We start from the raw sequence: 22,066 nt of genomic DNA, 5'->3' as shown, positions 1-22,066 counted from the left end.
CCATCACCACCTTTAGTTTTTTTTTTGTTTGCCCTAAGTTGGCAGGGTATGCTCAGACGTGAGTCCCTTGCTCACTTTGCCACTGGAGTCAAGCAAGCCCGACTGAAGACGGCTGCAATGCCTGAAACCGGTCCTGGGAATCTTGATTCCGGTCCAGGAAAGACATGGCTTGGCAGTTCGGGCTAGACTGTTCCCATGAGGTACAGGGTCAGACTGATTTGCATATGGCCATGTCTGAACTGGGGTGGCGGAGTGAGCTAAAGAACGGTGATGGATTAAACCCAGATCAGTTGACTGGGGGTGAGTGTTTGTATTGTCAACGCTCCGTCCATCACCACCTTTGGTTTTTCTTTGTTCGCCCTAAGTTGACAGGGTATGCTCAGACATGATTCCCTTGCTCGCTTTGCCACTGAAATCAAGCAAGCCCGGCTGAAGACGGCTGCAATGCCAGAAACCGGTCCTGGGAAGCTTGATTCCGGTCCAAGAAAGACATGGCTTGGCAGTTCGGGCTGGACTGTTCCCATGAGGCACAGGGTCAGACTGATTTGCATATGGCCATGTCTGAACTGGGGTGACGGAGTGAGCTAAAGAACGGTGATGGATTAAACACAGATCAATTTACTGGGGGTGAGTGTTTGTATTGTGAACGCTCCGTCCATCACCACCTTTGGTTTTTCTTTAGCCATGGGAAACTTGTTATCAATGGTTAGGTATTGAGAGCATACACTCACCAACACTGTGGTCTACGAAAACATGGCTTTAGTAGCTTCACCACACTGTAATGGGTATTTACAATGTAAAGAAGGTGTAAAGCGGTCAGTAAATCACTAACAGGAAGTACACAATTAAACTGGAGTGTGGTTCTAGTGTGCTCAGTGATTAATTTGTAAAAGAATATGTGACCGAACCCTAAATTTTGCTAGACACTCACAGCCAGAGCTTTTGATGGTCAGGGAGCCGAATATCAAGGCTGCATAGTTTTGATTGTACCTCCTGCCTCTTTAATCCACCACTCTCATTCTTCTCACTATGGCAGGGTTTTTTTTTACCCCTGACTAGGTTTCGCCTATTACCATTCGCTTGCGAATGTAATAGGCGAAAATTCAAGGGCTTGATGGACTAGTGAAACCACTGCGGTTTCTTCACAGTGCATGTGAGGTCACGTGACCAGAAAAGCGGGTCACGTGACCACACAAGCACAAGCATCTCCCTAATCTGCCTGCCCCCACCAGTGCATGTGAGGTCACGTGACCACAAAAGCGGGTCACGTGACCACACAAGCACGAGCATCTCCCTAATCTGCCTGCCCCCACCAGGCTCTCCCGCCCTCATCCGGCTTCCCTCCGCGCATCTGCCTGCCACACTTCTCCCCTCGCACGCATTCCCGCCCCCCCCCCACCAGGCTCTCCCGCCCCCCTCCGGCATCCCTTGTCTCCCTACCCGCAGTTTAATCGTGGTAAGTTTGTTGGTGTCAGGAGCTTAGAATTCTATGTTTGACTCTTGGTATGATGCCATAGCTTGTTTTCTTAATTTCCACGCACTTCTCTCGTCATGTTTCTGCTGCACACCTTTCCTTATCCTATCCTTATCGTAAACACAGAAACCCCCGCCCCCATCCGGCTTCCCTCCGCGCATCTGCCTGCCTGGTGCTTGCGCTCCGTCATATCAGCTAGGGTTTATACTTTGTCGGACGGAGCGCAGCGGACAGCAGACTTGAAACTGGAAATGAGAAAATCTCTCTATCTCATCTTTCTTTTCCTCTTCATTCCTTCTGTCCCTTTCCATCTTTGTGTATCCATTTTCTCTCCTTATCTTTGTTTCCTTCCTCTTCCTCTCACAATACTTTTTTTCTAATGTAAAACTCGTTTGGTTCTTTCCATACTTCTCGCACCCCGTCTTTATTTCTCATCTTTAACCCCTCGCGAAATTCACATTCTCCAAACCCAGTGGGCCGCGGGGTCAGTACATTCCACCGTAGGTGCTAATTAAGCATTAATGACTCCCTGCTGTTGTCATAAGAGGGGACGGGGGAGGTGCCAACTGGCCAGCGAACCGTGCTCAAACTGCAGCAGGAAAACGCTAAGATAAAAGTACGAATGCCCAAGCCTGCCATTAGGCAGGGTGCTGGCTCCTAGGGCCGGCGCAGGCTGCAGCATCACTCTGGGACCACTTCCGACTCCCATACAGCACACACAAGTTGTAAAAACAAATATATGTCACGTTGTGTCCAATACACAGTACAGGATGTCAGACACGCACCAATGGCTCATGCTGCAGGTTTCACAGGCATGGCATATAAATTAGAACAGAAGTTCGGTGGGCCTTGTTTAAGCATACGGGTATTCCATGTGTTTCCACCTATGACCGGCATATTATTTAATGTTGTAAATCAAAACTAACACGTCCCTTTCTTACGCAAAATATTAAATTCTTATTAATTCTGAACGTGTTTGCGCTTTCCAAAAAAGTGCCTTCGGCACTGCGCTCAAAGGTGGATACATTGTCTGAACAGTAAAATACGAAACACATATGTACCCCGCTTTCACACAGTTCAATCCAAATGTTGTTCTTTTTGTATTACATGAACGTCAATCCCATAGTTGGTGACAACCTATAATCAAACTCAAATGGTTGTCCTCAGGACAGATCAACCGTTTGGTTTAAGGCCTCCATACTGGATACATTCATTAGCCAGATTGTCCAACCCAGTTTCACTTCAGGGTTCACGGTTCGAGAAGGACCAATCCTTCGTCAATTCTCAAAGCTGCGTCCAAACCTCTCTGCCCACGGATCGCAACAGAAACCGGAACACTTCACCGGATTACCACCAGTCTTCCACGCAGACTGGGTAATGGATCCAATATTGAGGGGGAGGGGGTTGGGTTAAACCAAAGTTGATCTGCCTTGAGAGACAATTTGATTTATATTTTGGACTGAAAAATCGACACGAACTCTGGGATTGTCCTTCACATAATTAATTACAAGAAGGAACATGATTTGGATTGAACGTTTGAACGGTGTGAAAACAGAGGCCGTCCCAGAGTCAAATTTTATTGTTCACAATTTTTTCCCCTATGAGCACTGCGTCGTCCGCACTTTTTTGTGAAGCATGATGACAACCGTAGGGGTGAATAAGAATATAATCGTTCAGATATGAAATGGTCTTCTTCGTTTTGACTTACATCGTTAAAATGCAGATCACAGGTGCAGACATATTGAATGCAGCAGTGCTATTCATTTCAATTTGTTATTGTTTTCAATACAAAACAGATGTCCAGAGAAGCAATAATAGAACGTATCAATGATCTGAGGACATAGTAATATAATTGGGGAGAAACGACTCATATATATACTTTTGGTCACATGATATTCAGAAAGCTTCTCTGGTCACACAACTAAGGAAACGAGAGAACAGAGGATAAAGGAGGACAGGAAAAGAAAAGACGAGGCCTGGTGTGGGCGTAACTGCCTACATGTAAGAGTGCAAGAGGCTAAAATGTGAATGCACCTGTGTTTAAGAGACCCGTGGAACTTCCGTTCTAATTTATATCCTGATGCCGGTACGCAGATATGTCAGCAACAGATGTAGGCATTCTTTACATGCATTTCACTTGTCGCTGTAAAACTCTACTTTCGCCTCGATTATAGTGTTTCACCTTGAAAAAACAGTGGCACTGTTCGAGTTGGTGGCACCCAGCAGAACACAGGCGCAAGGACTTCACACTACCTAAAATACATGGGTTGGGCCGGCAATCGCCATTTACTACATGCACACGAAACAAGCACTGGCAACACCAACAGGTCTGACGTTGTTCAGACTTTGCTAAATCTTACATTTTTATATATAGACAAATGACACACAAGCGGCCAGGTAGCAGTGTTGGAGAAACTGCCAATCCCTCACCCAATCAATGCAAGCGTGGTCTAAAATACACAATTGATATTTTTTTGTAATGTAGAAGCACTGTATCCTGCATGAAGACTCCTGGCCTGTATATTTTTTTTTGCGGGGGGTGGTTAAGAAGGTGGCAACTGCAAATGAATTATGCCCCGCTTCAGCTTTGATACCAAAATGAGCACGACGATTTCCTACCGTGCATTTTCTTTAACTTCCATTATTCTGTAAGGCTGCGGTAAGGTGCAGTTTCTTGGGTGGGTTCAAGGTTCTGTTTTGTGTTATCTGTCAGTGACCAAGCTTACTGTGGTAAAACAAACCCATGGTACTGCACACATTAGCTTGCTACTAGCCTCAATTCGTTAAGCCCGGTGTTCTATTTGTTTTAAGCACAGAGGAATGTACTGACGCAAACACACTTAAACAATGCACTCGCAGCCTGGGTTCTGTGGATCCGCCTAAACCGCTGCAGCGGAGACTGCTTTCCCGTGGGCCGTTTTTGAAGTGAGTGGAAAAGAAATCCCCACGCGTAAAATGGGGATTTCAGATGCCATCGCCAACTTTTATTAAGGGTGTCGGGCGGCTTTCATCGCGTATAAGCGCAGGTTCGCGGCCGGCTGGGGGCAGTGTTCTTGTTGGTCACGTGGAGCCCACACCGTCTATAGTCTAGCCTCGCTGTGACCCGAACTCTCCTCCATAAACTGCGTCAGGAAACACGGCACGAAGTTAACCAAAAAAAAGCACTGGCGTTGCCAATAGGTTTCGCATTTGGAAAGTTGGAGCTATTGGTTTTGTAAATGACATTTTATATTTATATATCGTTATTGTCAATAACAATATATAAATAAAAAATGACATTTACAAAACCAATAGCTCCAACTTTCCAAATGCGAAACCTATTGGCAACGCCAGTGCTTGTTCAATTTGTCACTGTTGCTCGGTCTATCTAACCCTCTTTCCTTCCCTCTTTTGTATTTTTCTCTTTTTGCTCTCAATGAAATGAAGTGCCGGCCCCCCAAAATAAGTGCCAGTGGGCCCCACCTGCATCCACCGGCTCAAATTAAGCACCAAGTGTGCTGATAAAAAAGACTCTTTTGGACACCTTCTATTTAATTTTGCACCACGATACTGTAATCAAAATGTAGTTTGACTGAAATAGAGTATCCTAAAATGTCATCACTTTGGAGTAAATATAGAACATCTCCTTTAAGTGTCACTATATTATACAATATTTCTGTCAGACATTAGTTTTGCTAACAATATTTTGATATACAGCCTCATGTTTAGAAGAAGTGGCATAGAAAGTGTGCCATGGGCCCTAGTGCAAACAAGGAAATAGGACTCCATTACTCTTTGGCGGATAGTAGAATACATAACAGCCTCATTTACACTCTGCTGAAGATGCTGAAAACACAGGACAAATGTGTGTTCAGGTGTCAGAAATGGGGCTTCTGGTTGGCTAGGGTAGGTAGCTCAGCCAGGCAGAACCCACCACTTTTGTCAGGGCAAGTAAGTTACACACTAAGGATAAACTGTGCTCACCCTCTGGTAGCTTGGCGCAGAGCATGCAGGCTTATCATCAGAGGAAATGTGTAAAGTATTTGTGCAACACTAACACACAGGAAATCACTGAAAACACTACAAAAAGAATCCACACAGTTGTAGAAAAATCAAGCATTGCTTTTAGAAAGATCAGATGGGCTCGATTTCGAGCCTTTACAGGAATTTTCTATGATACCACTGGGCTCGGTTTGGAATCTTGGAGAATGTGTGATTGCCGACTGCAAGGAGCACTGTCACGTCAGGACCACTTGAATCTGATTCCAACAGGTATGGGAAAGTCCGAGCGACCCCTGTGTTCAGCGCAACACAATAGTGCTGGGACTGCTTGGATTGTGGGCCAAAGTAATACACAAGTTCACCCCTGCTCTGAGGAGTGTCGTCACATCGGCCACTCACCAGGCTGTACCGACCTGATCCTCTGTTAACACAACATCACTCTGAGGCTTGAGCGCGGGGCTGAAATGGCCAAGTACTCAGTGGGAGGCACTGCGCAGCCTCCAAGGTTGCTCAGGTCAGATGAGGCAGCCCTTAGATGCTTGAGGCGCAGTGTGACCTCCCAAAGCTGCTCGGGTCGGGTTTTGAGACAGCGCAGCAAAATCCTCCTGGTTCTCCTATTGCCTTTGTGGGAAAACTGGGGTTCTCAAAGAGAGTCCGTGAAGTGGGCCCCAGGGCACTCACTCTGTTGGAGCCTCTCGTGGTATGGTGCCTCTATAGTGTGTGCGGCTCTGTCCGCAGTTGCCGGTCACAACGGATGCTGCCTGTAGATCCCAAATGTATTTCTCCTTAGCCACTCCTTACAGGGGGGAACAACGCTGTACTCTCGGCATGGTTGTGAAAGGGAGCACAGCGATGAAGGAAGCAAAAGGGGGCAAAGCGATCAACGCGCTCCGGTGCTAGCGTGCACTGAAGAATGTCCCCGCAGCACAAGGAGCAGCTTGTCTGGAGGGGTGCTGAGCTTGCTTGGGGTTGTTGTGAGGTCATAGATGGCCACTGGGACATTGAAGAAAACCGAGGGCAAGCCAACTAGCCCTCCGAGTCACTCTGGGGTGTACTCAGTTCTTTCCTTGCAGGGTAACGGTCAGCAGGCAGCAGGGCAGCTCAGCAAAGCAGGACAGAACACGTGCACAAGCTATGCCATTGACCTTTTACCTGTTAAGGAAAAGGATCATGTTATTCAAATAAATTACAGTAAATAACTTCACATTTACTACACCTGCCTTCATCTGCATTCTCCTATCCTCTGTCTCCAGCTGGTTTCTGGGTTGAAGAGAAAAAGGGAAAAGAGGTTAGCGGTCCCTTTGCCCCCTCCCCCCCTTACCCCCCCCCCCCCAGGTTAGGGCAGAGGGGCCTTTTTGGGTCTGCAGGTGTCATCATCGTCATCTTTATTGTCTGAGCCTTCCAGCCCCTATGTAGGATTATAAGGGGACCCCTTTGGGTCCTCGGGTGCAGTGTAGTATGCAGGTGACTGTTGATCAACTTTCGTCAAGCTAGGGTCGATGTCTCCTTCCCTACTACCAAGGGGTATCTCGAAAGCAGAAGAATACCTTTAAAGCAGCATAGGAGCCTCCAGCAGTCCTGGAGTTCCCCAAGTGAGCGTGTCCCTGGAAACAGCACGTACATCATAGAGTCCACGGTGATGCATGTTAGTGGTATCCAGATCCTAAACTCCGTGCCTAGGGTCTTCAGCAGGTCCTGTGCATATGTGCACTCCCAGAAGAGATGGTAGGTCGTCTCTTCTGCCGTGCACCCTCTCAGGCAGGACTTGTATTGGTTGAGCCCTCTTGCGTGCATGAAGGTTCTCACTGTCAGTTCTCCTTGGATGGCCATCCAGGCGATGTCCTTGTGCTGGTTGATCAGGCGCTTGGAGGCGATGTTCTCCCACAAGTGGTCCCCTGTGGCATATGGGAAGGAGCCAATCGGTTCAGTGATGTTTCTCGCATGTATCTGCCATTGGACGATCTTCAGAGTCCAAGTGGTGGGGCTCCAGACTAAACCCCTTGATGAACTTTTCCACTTCTTTGTAGAGCCACAGGATATCCCAGTTGAAAGGGACGGCACTCACTCATTTTGCTCATCTGAGGCACTTCCACGTTGGCAACAGGAAGAAATGTGACATCAAAAATCTGGCATGGCACTCATCTGCCGTCTTCAGGGTGCTCCTCACGCAGTGGCACATGAAGATTCCCCTCAGGATGGTGGCGATATCCAGAATTCCCTTGCCTCCCTTGTCATGGGTCTTGAACATCACCTCCCTCTTCACTCTGTCCATCTTCGAGCTCCAGATGAAGTAAAAGATCATTCCTGTGATGGCCTTGGCTGTTCTGGGCTGCAATGGCCACACTTGAGTGACATACCGGAGCACTAGCAGGGTCTTGTTCTGCAGGACCAAAGACTTCCCTTCAATCATCAGGTTCTGGAGGCTCCAGAGCCCCAGCTTCTGCTTTGTCTTTGACACTCTCTCTTCCCATGTCTTCTCTGCCGTACCATCTCCGCCAAACCAGACTCCAGGGATCTTCAGGAAATCCTGCTTGATGGGAATGGCAGTGGGTTTCGGGTGTGTGGCCATTGGCTAAAAAGTAGGGTTTCTGACTTGTCGCTGTTGATCTTCACTCCTGGTGGCTTTCCAAATTATATACAAGTCCTTTCTAGCTCTTTCACAGACTGCTTGTCCACAGAGATGTCGTCCATGTAGAGGGAGCACATCACTTCGCCCTTTCCGTTGCTTTTCTGGCCCGTCACTCCTCTGATGTTCCTGTTCTGTCTGATGCGTTCTGCAAGGAGCTCTATCACGCAGATGAACAGAAGAGGGGGAGAGCGGGCAGCCCTGCCTCACACCTGACATGACGGGAAAGGGATTGGTTTTCCATCCATTAACTAACGCTGCGCTAGAGATATCTCTATACATTGTAGTCACCATGTCGAATGCCTTTTCCTGGTCCAGGCTGACCAATGCTATCGGAACCTTGCGGCCCTTGATGTACTCGATCATGTCCCGGAACAGAGCCAGACTTTCTGCAATGTGCCTACCCTGTATCCCACTGGTCTGGTCAGGTTGAACTATCTTGGCTATCACCTAAATAAGGCAGTTGGCCATTACCTTTGCCAGTGTTTTTTAATCCACATTAAGGAGCGATATGGGCTCCAGTTCTTGAGGTCTTCTCTCTGTCCCTTCTGCTTATACAAAAGTGTGCCTTCACACAAGGACTGCAGAATACTGCCCTTGCCCACTATTTCCACATAGTTGTCCAGCAAGTCCGGCCCGATCATGCCCCACAGTTTGGCATAAAGTTCCACTGGGAGACCTTCATTTCTAGGGGTCTTGCCTCTCTTAGAGGTCGTAGCGGCCTAGTGCAGCTCCTTCAGGGTGAAGGGCACATTCAGGCCCTCTCTCTCTTCCTTACCCAGTGTCTTTTAGATGCCCCCCAAGAAACTGTCCGCCTGGGATCTCTGTGATGACTTCGGTGAGGAAAGGTCACCATAAAAGTCAGTTACGCCTCTCATGGCATGCTCCTTCCCTCTTTGAAGGTTGCCCTCCTAGTCCTGAAGCTCTACCAGCGGTGTGTGGGCCGAGTGAAGTTTCATGAAGAAGAACAAATTGCATTTCTCGTCCTTCTCGAGGTTCACGGTTCTGGTCCGGAAAATGATTTTCTTTGATTCTTCCCTGCACTGTGAGCCCTTTTCGGGTTTCCTCCAGTTCGTCATCCATGTCCCATCCCCTTGCTCTGCAGCCTCTTGAATGCACTCTTCTTTTCCCGTGCAGTAGTTCTGGAAGAAGCTCTGGAACCTGTCCTTTGCCCATTCCCACCACTCGCTGGCAGAGTGAAAGAACTCCCTCATGTCTCTCCACTCTATATAACTCGACTCTGAGGTTTGCCACTAATTCCTTGTTTTCCAGCAACAAGCAGTTCAGATTCCATGATCCTGGGCCAGCGGGGAACTTCCCTGTAAGTTCCTCCTTGAAACTGAGTGCTCTGTGGTCAGAGAAGTGAACGGCTACCATGGAGCTTCGGCCAGGCTTTACCGTTGGGGAGGTGAATAGGAAGTAAATGGGGCCCCAGGGTCCATGTCCTCAACCTCTGCAGTTGCCATGGGTCCGACCTTTGGGCTGCCCGTTTCTCACTGGGTTACCCTGGGGATTACCGGTTGCCTGCAGGTGTTCCCTGTCCTGAACCAACTAGCAGGCAGCAACTGCCTGCTGTGCAAGAAACACTGACTAAACACTCCCAAGAGCTAAGGAGAAGGTTGTAGGTGTTTCCACCTAAGCATAAGTCCACTCGCCAGAGGTCTGGGTGTCTGACAGGCCTGTGAAGTATGTTAGGGGGGTTGTTAAGCCTCCAGCATTAGTCCACCCAAACTCCAGGAAAAATAGAGTAACTAGGGAGCACATATTCTATGAGGGTGAGTGTTTGGAATAACAATGTGCTGTAACCTCTGGTTCAATTTTCTTTTACTTTTTGTGTCCAAACGCCACTAGAACACTTGCCTATCCATTGATCCCAGCCGTTTTTTATATACTGATTTTTTTATATACTGACTTCTATTATATTTAGTTGGTGTTCCCGGTATACCTGTTCACTTAATCACCTAATTCTAGTCTTCCTCCTGTGTCCGTTTTTTTTAGGTTCCTTAATCATACAACTTCTCTGTATACACATTACAGAGTCCTCTCACTGACGGGTTCCCTTTCCCTAAATTCTCTCGATAGAATACCGCAGACCGCCCAATTTTCCATTGAAGTAGTTTCAAACCAAGACACTTAGAACCCCATAGGTCCACATTCAACTATGGCGCAAGCTCTTCATGGATATAAAACGAGGTTCTAAATGTACAACAGTCACCAAATTTTAATCCAATAAACAAGTAATGTTTATTTCACTTGAAACGTAAATAACCATGTATAAATGTACAGTCAATTTAGACATCTAGGTATTCACTGAAAGTCACAGGGGTTACCGTACTCGTTAAACACACACACACTTTTTTCACTTCGTCACCTTAATTAATTTTGCTCCGGTCGGTGAGTGTATATAGTTTTCGTCATGTACACATTTAAAAAACACCAATAAAATCTGATGTTACAAACACTGAGCTAACATCACATTTCACTAAAGTCACTTGTACAGTGTTTTTGAGTCACAATGACACAGAGTCACTTAATGGCATGCTGTCTCCCACCCTGGTATACACGATTAGGTCACTACCGTAACATGTTAATGAATAGAACAGCCTCACAAATGTACCTTTTGTATCTATATCCAGCCCTGAAGATTCGCAGTCTGTTCCCTGCGATGAAACACGTGTTGGCCTGTACAGAGGAACATTAAACTGGTGGACTACACCAAGAACTTTACGTCTTTTGAACTTTTATATTTGCACTAATGTTCTCCTACCATGAAAGTCTTGATGTGCGCAGTTAACTAGCTTAACCAAGACCAAATTTACCAAGAAAATATTGACCTTATATAGTGCAGGGGCTACGTTGTGGTTTTGTATTTTGTGTGGATCTCCTTGGTCCAACCTTGAGCGGTTGTGAGGGATTACCGCCCGCCCTTTTGCCTATATTGTTTACTTTATGTTACTTTACACTTTGCGGTTACTCAGGTGTGCGCCTAGTCCTTCTGGAACACCCTAAAAACCCTCCTAGCTGTATAACTATTATACTGATTTCCAGTGAAGGCTGCCCCCCGCACTCACTCTCCAATCCTAGCTCTTTACTAAAGCACACCAATTCTGATTCAACATCTACAACATCTCTACCTCAACATGGACAGAGACAAAATAGCAGCAGATCTTTTTGAGAATCTAGCAAAAGGCATGCCTACACACACTGCCACGGCCAGTGCTGGTCCCCCTCGAGTGGAGGGCCTAAAAGACAAATTTAAAAAACTTGAAAGACTAAAAAAACAAGAGAACTCACAATGATGGGACTCTACGACTCTTAAGCAATATATGCGCTTAAAACAGATACCTAGAGGCTTACGCTCTCATACCTTTCCAACATATAATGATCTTGATATAGACCTTGTGAAAAAATGGGAAGATTCCGTGACCAATAATTTTTTTGTCCTTATGGACATCCTAATAGAAAGCGCAGATCGCAAATCCAGTAAACTACTGGGAGAAATTGCGATACTGGAGCAAGAGATAAAAGATCTAAATATGCCTGAACCCATGATAAAAAACTACACCATTCTAGACGAGGTCTTACTGAAACACCAGGAAGAAATAAAAAACAGGAAAGCGAGACAAATAAAAAGAGATGATGCAGACTACCGTAACGGTAGAATCTTTACTTATGATCGCAAATACGATGCAATGATTCGGCCTAACAACCCTAAAAAAATCCGGAAACATCACATCTGCCCCTAGCTCTGTCTCATCCAGTAATACATCTCTTAATTCTGCAGGTGTAAGCGAACCTGAACAAGAAAGGGGAGATATGCTTGACACCAACAGTACTCCTTTTTTAGTAGAATTGGAACGTATTCGCAAAGGGAACAGGACTCAACCCCAAAGGGATACAACAAACCAAAAACCCACAGAGGCAGCAGGGGTGGCCAACGAAGAGTATCGCAAAAAACTAAGATCAGGAACGACAAGGAAATAGGAAATGAGCATAATGAGGTTCAAGTAGTTAACCTTTCCTCTTTCCCACTAACTCCTGACATGACCAATCTTCTTTCTAAAGGTCTTAATTTCAATCCGTACTCGACAGGAGACATATGTCAAACTAAGATAGATCTCTTTAAATTTGTACGTAGCCTGAAATTGAAAAAGTATTTTGCTGGAAAAACACCTAGTACCAAAAATGTGAAAAATATTCCTGATGTTTTGGTTAATGATGTAACAACAATAAAGGATATACAAGCCATTCATTTATTGTTATCTATCACTGAACGGGAAGACAGCCCCATGGAAATGGGACAACTCTTAGAAGAACTTAATATAGACACAGATCTTGGGGTTGTCAGTGGTCTTAAAGGTAAATCCACATGGACACCGACACTACCAGGTGGCAACAATATTGACAATTTTCACAGATGGGTTCTGGATGACCTCAACAAAATCAACACAAAGAAACTTAACGAAACATTCATTTTCAAAGACAATCTAACCAAAGGAGAGCGTCTTGCCCTCACTACACTCACACAGACTTCCACCATCGTTATCCGTGAGGCGGACAAAGGAGGTAATATCGTGGTCATGAATGCAGACGACTACAATAACGAAATATTAAACCAATTAGCAGACACCTCTTGCTACGAACCAACTGCACAAAACCCTATGGGTACTTTGACAATAACTATCAATGACCATCTGCGAAAATGGAAAGAAGATGGTCTCCTGAATGAGGACGAATATCTATATCTCAAAGTACTCAAACCTACATACCCATGGCTGTACACCCTTCCAAAAATCCACAAGGATCTCCCCTTTCCTCCAGGCAGACCCATTGTCTCTGGAATAGGGGGCCCCACCGAGAGACTGGCAGAATATGTGGATGTATTTCTAGGCCCACTGGTCAAAAATCTGCCCTCCTTTATACAAGACTCCAAACATATACTGAGTCTGTTAAGTGACCTAGAATGGCAAACGAACACCACCTTAGTGACCATGGATGTTGTTGCACTCTATACCAGCATCAATCCAGTTCTAGGTATGGAAGCAGTTACTCGGGTCCTGTCTAATAGACCGGCATCCCTTTGGGCACACACACAAATGTTAATCTCTATGATGAACCTTATCCTAAACAATAACTTTTTTATCTTTCACAAACACTGGTATCAACAAAAACGTGGAGTAGCCATGGGTTCGAAATTTTCTCCATCTTTCGCCAACCTCTTTATGGGTGCATTCGAAGCAGATCACATTTGGGGTACCCAAGGCAGCTCGTATACCGACTCCATCCTCTTTTGGGGTCAGTATATTGACGACTGCATCTTACTCTGGACGGGTACAGATGAATTACTTCAGAGTTTTTTTGACCACCACAACAACTGGGAACTGAACTTCACCATGAAGTCTAGCAAAACCAAAATGGAATTTCTAGACCTAGAATTCTATGTCCAAGACAATAAATTACAAAGTAAACTCTACAGGAAACCCACGTCCTGCAATGCTATTCTTCGAGCAGACAGCTTTCATCCGTCGCACCAGATTAGATCTATACCATTCGGGGAATTTCTTAGAGCTAGAAGAAATTGCAGTGAAGAGAAAGATCTCGAAAATACCATACAAGACATGGAACTAAGATTTGAGAGACGTGGCTATCCCCAAACCATCCTCTCTACAGCAAAAAAGAGACTAAATAAAATCAAAAGACCAGACACACTGAGAATGAACAATTCTAATAAGGCGAAAGACTCAACAGTGAGAATGATCACTGAATTTAACAGCCTACACCAATCGATTAGGAACAGTATGACCAAACATTGGAGTCTGCTAAAAGATGATGCAGTACTAAAGGAAATGATTCCCACATCTCCTCAAATAACTTTCCGCAGAGGGAGAACTTTGAGGAATAGACTTAGCCCTACCGTTCCACGAACAGATATGACCCCTGACTGGCTAACACAACACAGCAAGGGGTTTTTCAAGTGTGGTTTTTGTGCAATGTGTAAATGGGCAAAACATAAAACCAAGCAATTCTATGGACCTAACGAAGAAAGATATGACATCAGAGTGAACATGAACTGTACCACAAAATATGTGATATACATAATAGAATGCCAGTGTGGAAAAAAATAAGTCGGTAGCACAATTAGGATGTTGAAAGACAGAATCTCAGAACACATGAGGGCCATCCAAAAACAAGACCCAAAATATCCAGTAGCCCTACATGTAGCCAAATGCCAATCCAACACAGAAGACTTCCGAATTTGTTTCTATGGTATTGAAACGGTGCCCGTCCATGTGAGAGGCGGCAACCGTGAGCTGGCATTAAGACGGAAAGAAGCTACCTGGATTATGCGTCTTCGCAATATTGAATTCGGGCTCAATTATGACCCAGAGATGCAATTTTTCCTTGGAAACTAAACCGAGACTGTCGTTCTAGCCTTGTTTTTCCTATTCAGTCACATTGTTCTATGAGGACCAAAAGACATTACACCCTTACGTAATGAAACAATGTAACTTTCACTTTAGAATATACTGCCATATCGTTTCTGTACTGTATTTTTTCTCGTCTGTATTGTTCTGCTAAACAACACCAATATGTTTTTGACTAAAAATCACACACATCATGACCACATTATTCTATTTCCAGAGACAAAAAATAGATTGGGATGAAGGAACTCTTATTCACCTTATACTAATCATATACCAAAATAATGTCCCTATGCTGGAGTTCAGTTACATCGAAAACGTGCTCCTTTTGAACACCGACTCGCTTGACTTATCAAACTCATTCGTTTCCCTAAAATCCCCCCTCCCTCACTACTCTTTTCTTTTCCCCCCTGCCTTCTTGACGTTTGACCTTCCACGTTTAGATAATATACCTTACTCTAATATTCTACCTCACGTTAAAAAGACACTACCCCCACAACCAGTAAGTCTAACTTGTATAGGGCTCCTTTTCAAGCCTTTCCGTCCAACATACAACGAGGAATATCAATACTATATCAGGAATAAGAATAACCTCGTAACAGCCCTCGCTGTATACAAACCAGTGGTAGTGTTTAGTATTTCTTCGTTGTACAGCCATGCATTGTACTAACAAGAAGAGAAACGACGTTCTAGTTCTTTTTGAATGCAGAGGCGGAACGACAGCATAAAGCCAGTTCCGACTTCCTGTCAGGTGACCGTCTTCGTCAAACGGCGCCGGGAACTATAGGAGGGGGAATGCAAACAAACAGGTAAGCGATCTCGCGTTTGGGTTAGAAGCTCTGATCCAAAAACCATTTTTATTGAAAAGCGGAAGAGCCCATACCCACTATACCTGTGTCCTTTTCTTTCTATCCAGGTGTACCTGCCTGTTCACCATTTGAGTGCTACTGCCTCAAACAAATCTCGACTACCACTTTTCATCTCTTCTTCTCCCGGTTAAAGCTTCAATTGAATATAAAAAAGGTAGGATTCTGTAGGGATGTTCGAATCCACTGCCTTTAACATGTACTAAACTAAAAGTATAATTTCTTACTACGCGCATTATATATCTTTTAGATACAACCCACTACGCAAGCAACTTTCACGCATTGTATACTTCACCCGAACCGGGTGTTTCAGACCACTAAATTTCGCCCATATTTTATGAGGGTGAGTGTTTGGAATAACAATGTGCTGTAACCTCTGTTTCAATTTTCTTTTACTTTTTGTGTCCAAACGCCACTAGAACACTTGCCTATCCATTGATCCCAGTCCGTTTTTTATATACTGATTTTTTTATATACTGACTTTTATTATATTTAGTTGGTGTTCCCGGTATACCTGTTCACTTAATCACCTAATTCTAGTCTTCCTCCCGTGTCCGTTTTTTTAGGTTCCTTAATCATACAACTTCTCTGCATACACATTACAGAGTCCTCTCACTGACGGGTTCCCTTTCCCTAAATTCTCTCGATAGAATACCGCAGACTGCCCAATTTTCCATTGAAGTAGTTTCAAACCAAGACACTTAAACCCCATAGGTCCACATTCAACTATGGCGCAAGCTCTTCATGGATATAAAACGAGGTTCTAAATGTACAACAGTCACCAAATTTTAATCCAATAAACAAGTAATGTTTATTTCACATGAAACGTAAATAACCATGTATAAATGTACAGTCAATTTAGACATCTAGGTATTCACTGAAAGTCACAGGGGTTACCGTACTCGTTAAACACACACACACTTTTTTCACTTCGTCACCTTAATTAATTTTGCTCCGGTCGGTGAGTGTATATAGTTTTCGTCATGTACACATTTAAAAAACACCAATAAAATCTGATGTGACAAACACTGAGCTAACATCACATTTCACTAAAGTCACTTGTACAGTGTTTTTGAGTCACAATGACACAGAGTCACTTAATGGCATGCTGTCTCTCACCCTGGTATACACGATTAGGTCACTACCGTAACATGTTAATGAATAGAACAGCCTCACAAATGTACCTTTTGTATCTATATCCAGCCCTGAAGATTCGCAGTCTGTTCCCTGCGATGAAACACGTGTTGGCCTGTACAGAGGAACATTAAACTGGTGGACTACACCAAGAACTTTACGTCTTTTGAACTTTTATATTTGCACTAATGTTCTCCTACCATGAAAGTCTTGATGTGCGCAGTTAACTAGCTTAACCAAGACCAAATTTACCAAGGAAATATTGACCTTATATAGTGCAGGGGCTACGTTGTGGTTTTGTATTTTGTGTGGATCTCCTTGGTCCAACCTTGAGCGGTTGTGAGGGATTACCGCCCGCCCTTTTGCCTATATTGTTTACTTTATGTTACTTTACACTTTGCGGTTACTCAGGTGTGCGCCTAGTCCTTCTGGAACACCCTAAAAACCCTCTTAGCTGTATAACTAGGGAGCACAATGTTACCAAGCTCTAAGAACTGACCACAGGTCCTCGGGGTACTATTTTGCGCTCCTAGTGAGCAAATTGACACCAGCATGCTGGTGTCCTTCCTCCTACTTCCTTTAAAGTCAGGTGGTTCCCGAAAATGTGCGTAAATTTGCATATACAATGCAAATTTACTTCACTCAAAAGTCAATGTCGTAGATCCAGTAAATATCAACATTTCTCCTACTTGACAGTAGTTTCTCTCTTATAAGAACAGATACTACATTTGACTGCAGCCTTTACTCCAGCACAGTTTCTTCTTGATCCAGTAGTATACTGATCTGATAGGGCCAGAACTATCATACTTATACCCCAAAATGCCTTTGATGTAGGGGTGACTTCAAAAGAGCCCTCAGAAGTGCACAAGGATCCCCTTCAGTCCAGCCGTGGCTCCAGACTACCAGTAGCGGGTAAATCAGGAGGTTGTGTGAGAGCAGGGCACAGCCTATTCAGATGTAAATGTGAACCACCTCTCCCCCTCTCAGCCCAGGTCAGCGATTAGTGTGTAGTTGAATGCAGATATATCCCATCATATTCAGCCCTTCCTGTGAGGTAGCTGCCTAGAGAGTATGCACAAACTGTAGCTGTCACCCGGCCCAAACGTGGATTGGAGACAGGCTGCAGGCACACAGAGCTAAGTAAGGAGCAGAGAAGTGTCCACTTTCTAAAAGTAGTATTTCTAAACTAGTAGTGTTACATCTAACTTTACTAGAAGAAAAGATTCATCATTACTTTTCAAACCATACCAAAAATGATAAAGCTATTCCTCTCTGATCAGGAATTACCACGTAAAAGCATATAAGGGAATTCCCAATGGTGGCCTATGGAAGGAGTAGGCCTCACAGCCATGAAAAACGAGTATAGTTGTTTGTGACTGCCAGAAGATCTAAAACTTAAAAGTACATGTCCTGCCTTTCAGTTACACAGCACCCTGCCCTTAGGTTCACTTAGGGCCTACCTTACGGGTGACTTATTTCTAATAAAATGGGAGTTTAAGGCTTGGCAAGAAGTTTTAAATCTCACGTTGATGTGGCAGTGAACTGCACACACAGGCGTTGCAATGGCAGGCCTGAGATAAGTTTGAAATGCTATTTGGGTGGGTGGCACAATTAGTGCTACCGGCCCTCTAGTAGCATTTAGAATACAGGACCTGGGTATAAGATATACCACTTTACAAGGCACTTATAGTAAACTAAATTCGCCAATCAGGTATATACCAATGTCACTATGTTTTAGGGGAGAAGCATGTGCACTTTAGCACTTGTTAGCAGTGGTCAGAGTTCTAAAGCCAACAAAAAGTTACAGCAAAAAGTGGGAGGCAAAAGGTTGGGAAAAGACCACCCAAGGATGACAAGTCCAACATCAGGGTTCACACGTTTTCCCTATTTCCACACCAGCCAAGAAAGGTGTGGCCAATAAACACACCAGAAACTTCATATGTACTCAAAGATGGGGGTTTTCTATGTATTTGGCACACACTAACAACTTATACTGAATTACAAACTCCGCATAATTGAGTGATGAGCTAAAAATTACTGCATTATGTAGCCAAGCATAAATAATGCTGATTTTATGGATAAAGTGGGCACCTTACACCCATGAGCTCTGATGCCACAGCACCAGCTAAAACATTGATAGCTACAATGTTTACAGACAACTAGTTGAGTGAAGGGAAAAGCACCAATGTTGCACTTAGGAATACAGCGTTGAAACTGGTGTTGGGTTTCTTGTTTTTCCAATCAAAGGGGAAATGACCTTCCTTTCAAACTGGAGTAGTCCAGTTGGAACAGGACCAAGACTTATTTGCATATGGCTATTACCTGTCTGTAGTGAGCAAATAAATAATGAACTCCAAGGGGGTCCAGCAAATAAACAATGAATTCTAATGGGGGTTCAGCAAATAAACGGTGGACTACAATGTGGTCCAGCAAATAAGCAGTGGACTATAATATGGCCCAGCGAATAAACAATGGACTATAATGTGGTCCAGCGAATACACAATGGACTATAATGTGGTCCAGCGAATAAACAATAGACTCTAATGTCATCCAGTGATTAAACGATGGACTATAATGTGGTCCAGTAAATAAACGATGGACTATAATGTGGCTCAGTAAATAAACGATGGACTATAATGTGGTCCAGTGAATAACCTCTGGATTCTAATGTGGTCTAGCGAATATACTGTAGACTCTAATGTGGTCCAGCGAATAAACAATGGACTATAATGTGGTCCAGTAAATAAACGATGGACTATAATGTGGCTCAGTAAATAAACGATGGACTATAATGTGGTCCAGTAAATAAACGATGGACTATAATGTGGCTCAGTAAATAAAGAATGGACTATAATGTGGTCCAGAGAATCAACGATGGACTATAATGTGGTCCAGTAATTAAGGAATGGACTATAATCTGGTCAAGTGAATAAATGATGCACTATAATGTGGTCCAGAGTAATTTCCAGCAGCTGAGATCATTTCAAGCATTCCACCCACCACTTTTTAGCTTTTCTCACTTTGGCCCAAATTATGTGCGACCTGTGTCCTTTATTTCCCCCGCATGCTGTGAAATTGCTGATACAAAGGGTCCCAGTAATTTAGGGAGGGTAATTAACAGGCATTAGAACATTTTGGGGGATGACATGCAGTAATGAGGACCATACTGGTTTATTCCCAATAAAAGGTGACTTTTAACCAGGCCTTATCTGTCATAATACCATGTGCATCTCCCCTTCACAGCAATGAAGTGGAAGTGCTAAAATGTCGAAAAATAGAATGTCCAGATTGGCCCCCCTAAAAATACAAAAAAAACTTGCTGCAGCATTGCCTCTATAGCTTAAAGAGTATCATGGAAGCGTCCATTCCTTCTCACGGGAAGTCTTTTTGCGCGGCGCATTATAGCCAGCTGTTGACCTAACACAACTTTACAAAATATGCACAGACTGGAGACAACAAACTACACATAAAATAAAAGCATGCCCTCTCACTCAGTCTGCTATCTTGCTTTTCTGTCCCTGGTTGTCTGCAACAAGCTGCACATGAGCTCATAGCAATTGACTGCTTGTTTGTTGTTGTTTTTAGTAAATAAAAAAAATCTGGGGTACTAATTCCCTGCTAAATGAAAAGGCTTTTCTGTGTGCCTGTGGGTCAGTGGACACATGAGGTAATCCGCTAACAACTATGGCTGGCAGCATCTCTGCAACATCTGTGCCGCCCTGACTAGCAGACAAGCCGGCAAGGGGAGAGGGAGGAGTTGGCCTAATGGCTAGAGCGGTTGATCTCGAATCTGGGGAACTGGGTTGAGTCTCGGCAATGACACTGAACATCCTGTGATTCTGGGCAAATCACTTAATCTCCCCTGCCTAACAAAAAATATTAATGTGTCCTCATGTAATGCAACTGGTGCTTTATAAAGCGCTCTGATACCAGATTCGGGTCAAGTTGGCGCTATATAAAACTCTGTTAAAAAAAAGGTTGATGTCTTCTTTAGTCTGGATTTTGAGACCCAGCCTTTCTTTAGTCCAAATGGTGATATTTCTAAGCTTTTAATATTGACTACCTGTTCCCTAAAATGGGATACAATCCAAATCGAAAATCAATTCACAAATAATATTCCCTATTTTTTTTTTACCAAAAAATGTTTCTCTCCTGTGTGTTTCCAAATGAGATGGCATGATGGTCGATGTAGGTTCAGTGGGGTGCAACCTGCTCAGGGGCTAACGCAGGCCCCTGCAGCCCCTGCAACCCTTCAAGTGCGACCGACCCTTGAAAGGGCCTGCCCAAGGCCATGAATGTCTGTGAGATATAGGAGAATCGGGGGTCCTTCTTGTCAATCTGCAGGAGGGGCATCATTTTACGTTATGCCACTGCTCTGCTACAAATCCAGTTAAAGCCCTTGCCTTGCAGGATGGGTAACGGTTCTACTTTTTAATCCCCCAGGCGCAAAAAAACATACAACTCCGATTCTCTGATCCCTTTGTGATTCACCACCTTCACTTCTCCTATCGCATAGCGCCTTGAGGCAGCACAGCGTTGTTTGTACAAGTGCATTCATGAATTCATCTCCTTCGAAGAGCAGTCCACAGCTCGGAGGCAGGGCTGTGAAGCTGTGGCCCTTTGTCTTTTTTTCATAGCCCTCTCTCCCCAGTAGCAGTTCGACCTGTTCCAGTGACTGCTGGGTGACACTTTGTAAACACGCGACGTCTCAGCCTCTGAGATTCTGTGTCCCTGGCCGTCATGTGGCGACGACGCCTCTTTTCCCTCACTCGCCTGCCAATGTTCCCGCCTGTCAGTCGTGCTTCTGGCAGAGCGGGCAAGGTTTGCGAGGAGGGGGTGAAGTCCCGGGAAGAGGTAGACCAGGGCAAGGGCAGGGAATAGGGGGGCGCGTCCTGCTAAACTGCAACGGGGGTTCCGAGAGTAGGGGGAGAGTGAAGGGGAGAGGTTATACCAGGGGTGACGAGAGTGCCGTGAATGGGAGGTCGGGAGACCGCAGGAAAGGAACGGGTCCAGTCACACTCTGAGGGGGGTTTGTTGACAACATTGTGACGAGAGCGCAGGGGACCAGCAATCGGAAAAAGCAAGAAAGGGGGTGGGAGGACGCCCAGTCCCACAGTGTAACTTGGGGTGAAAAGAGAGAGGAGAGAGATAGAAGATCAGCATGAGATAGAGAGAAACAGAAAGGACAGGGAACGAGTAGAAAGTGACGGTGTGCTGTCAAAGGGTGGTGGGAGTAAAGAGAGGAAGAGAGAGAAGGAATAGGGGAAGAGCAGAGAGGGCGCACGGTGTCAAAGTGTGGGAGGAGTTGAAAGAAGTGAGGAAGAGGAGATGAAAGGAGGGAGAACCGTCGCACTGTGATAGAGGGTGGGGGGAAGGACAGAGGATAGCGGGGAGAGAGGACGCGCTCCCAGCCTGTGACAAGGGATTAGGAGTGGGGAGCGGGAGCTAAAACAAGAGCAGGGGACGGACGAAGGGTGCCAGGGGTTAATGGGTGCGGTGGGACAGCGGGAGAGCCGGGGAGGGACGGAAGGAGATTAGTCACGCTGCGATAGTGAGAGAAGAA

The 22,066-nt window shown here is 44.9% G+C and overlaps 1 protein-coding gene across 3 annotated transcripts in view; it reads left to right on the top strand.

Annotated features, from left to right (window-relative positions):
* PDE1C (phosphodiesterase 1C) overlaps positions 1 to 22,066 on the top strand; it is a 1,706,308-nt gene that overhangs the window by 616,279 nt on the left and 1,067,963 nt on the right. The gene's annotated exons all lie outside the window — the stretch shown is intronic.

Source organism: Lissotriton vulgaris, chromosome 4_1 (genome assembly GCF_964263255.1).
Source record: "Lissotriton vulgaris chromosome 4_1, aLisVul1.2, whole genome shotgun sequence".
In the NCBI taxonomy this organism is placed as follows: Eukaryota; Metazoa; Chordata; class Amphibia; order Caudata; family Salamandridae; genus Lissotriton; species Lissotriton vulgaris.
The sequence above is the reverse complement of the archived record's forward strand: the minus strand, read 5'-3'. Positions and strand labels throughout refer to the sequence as shown.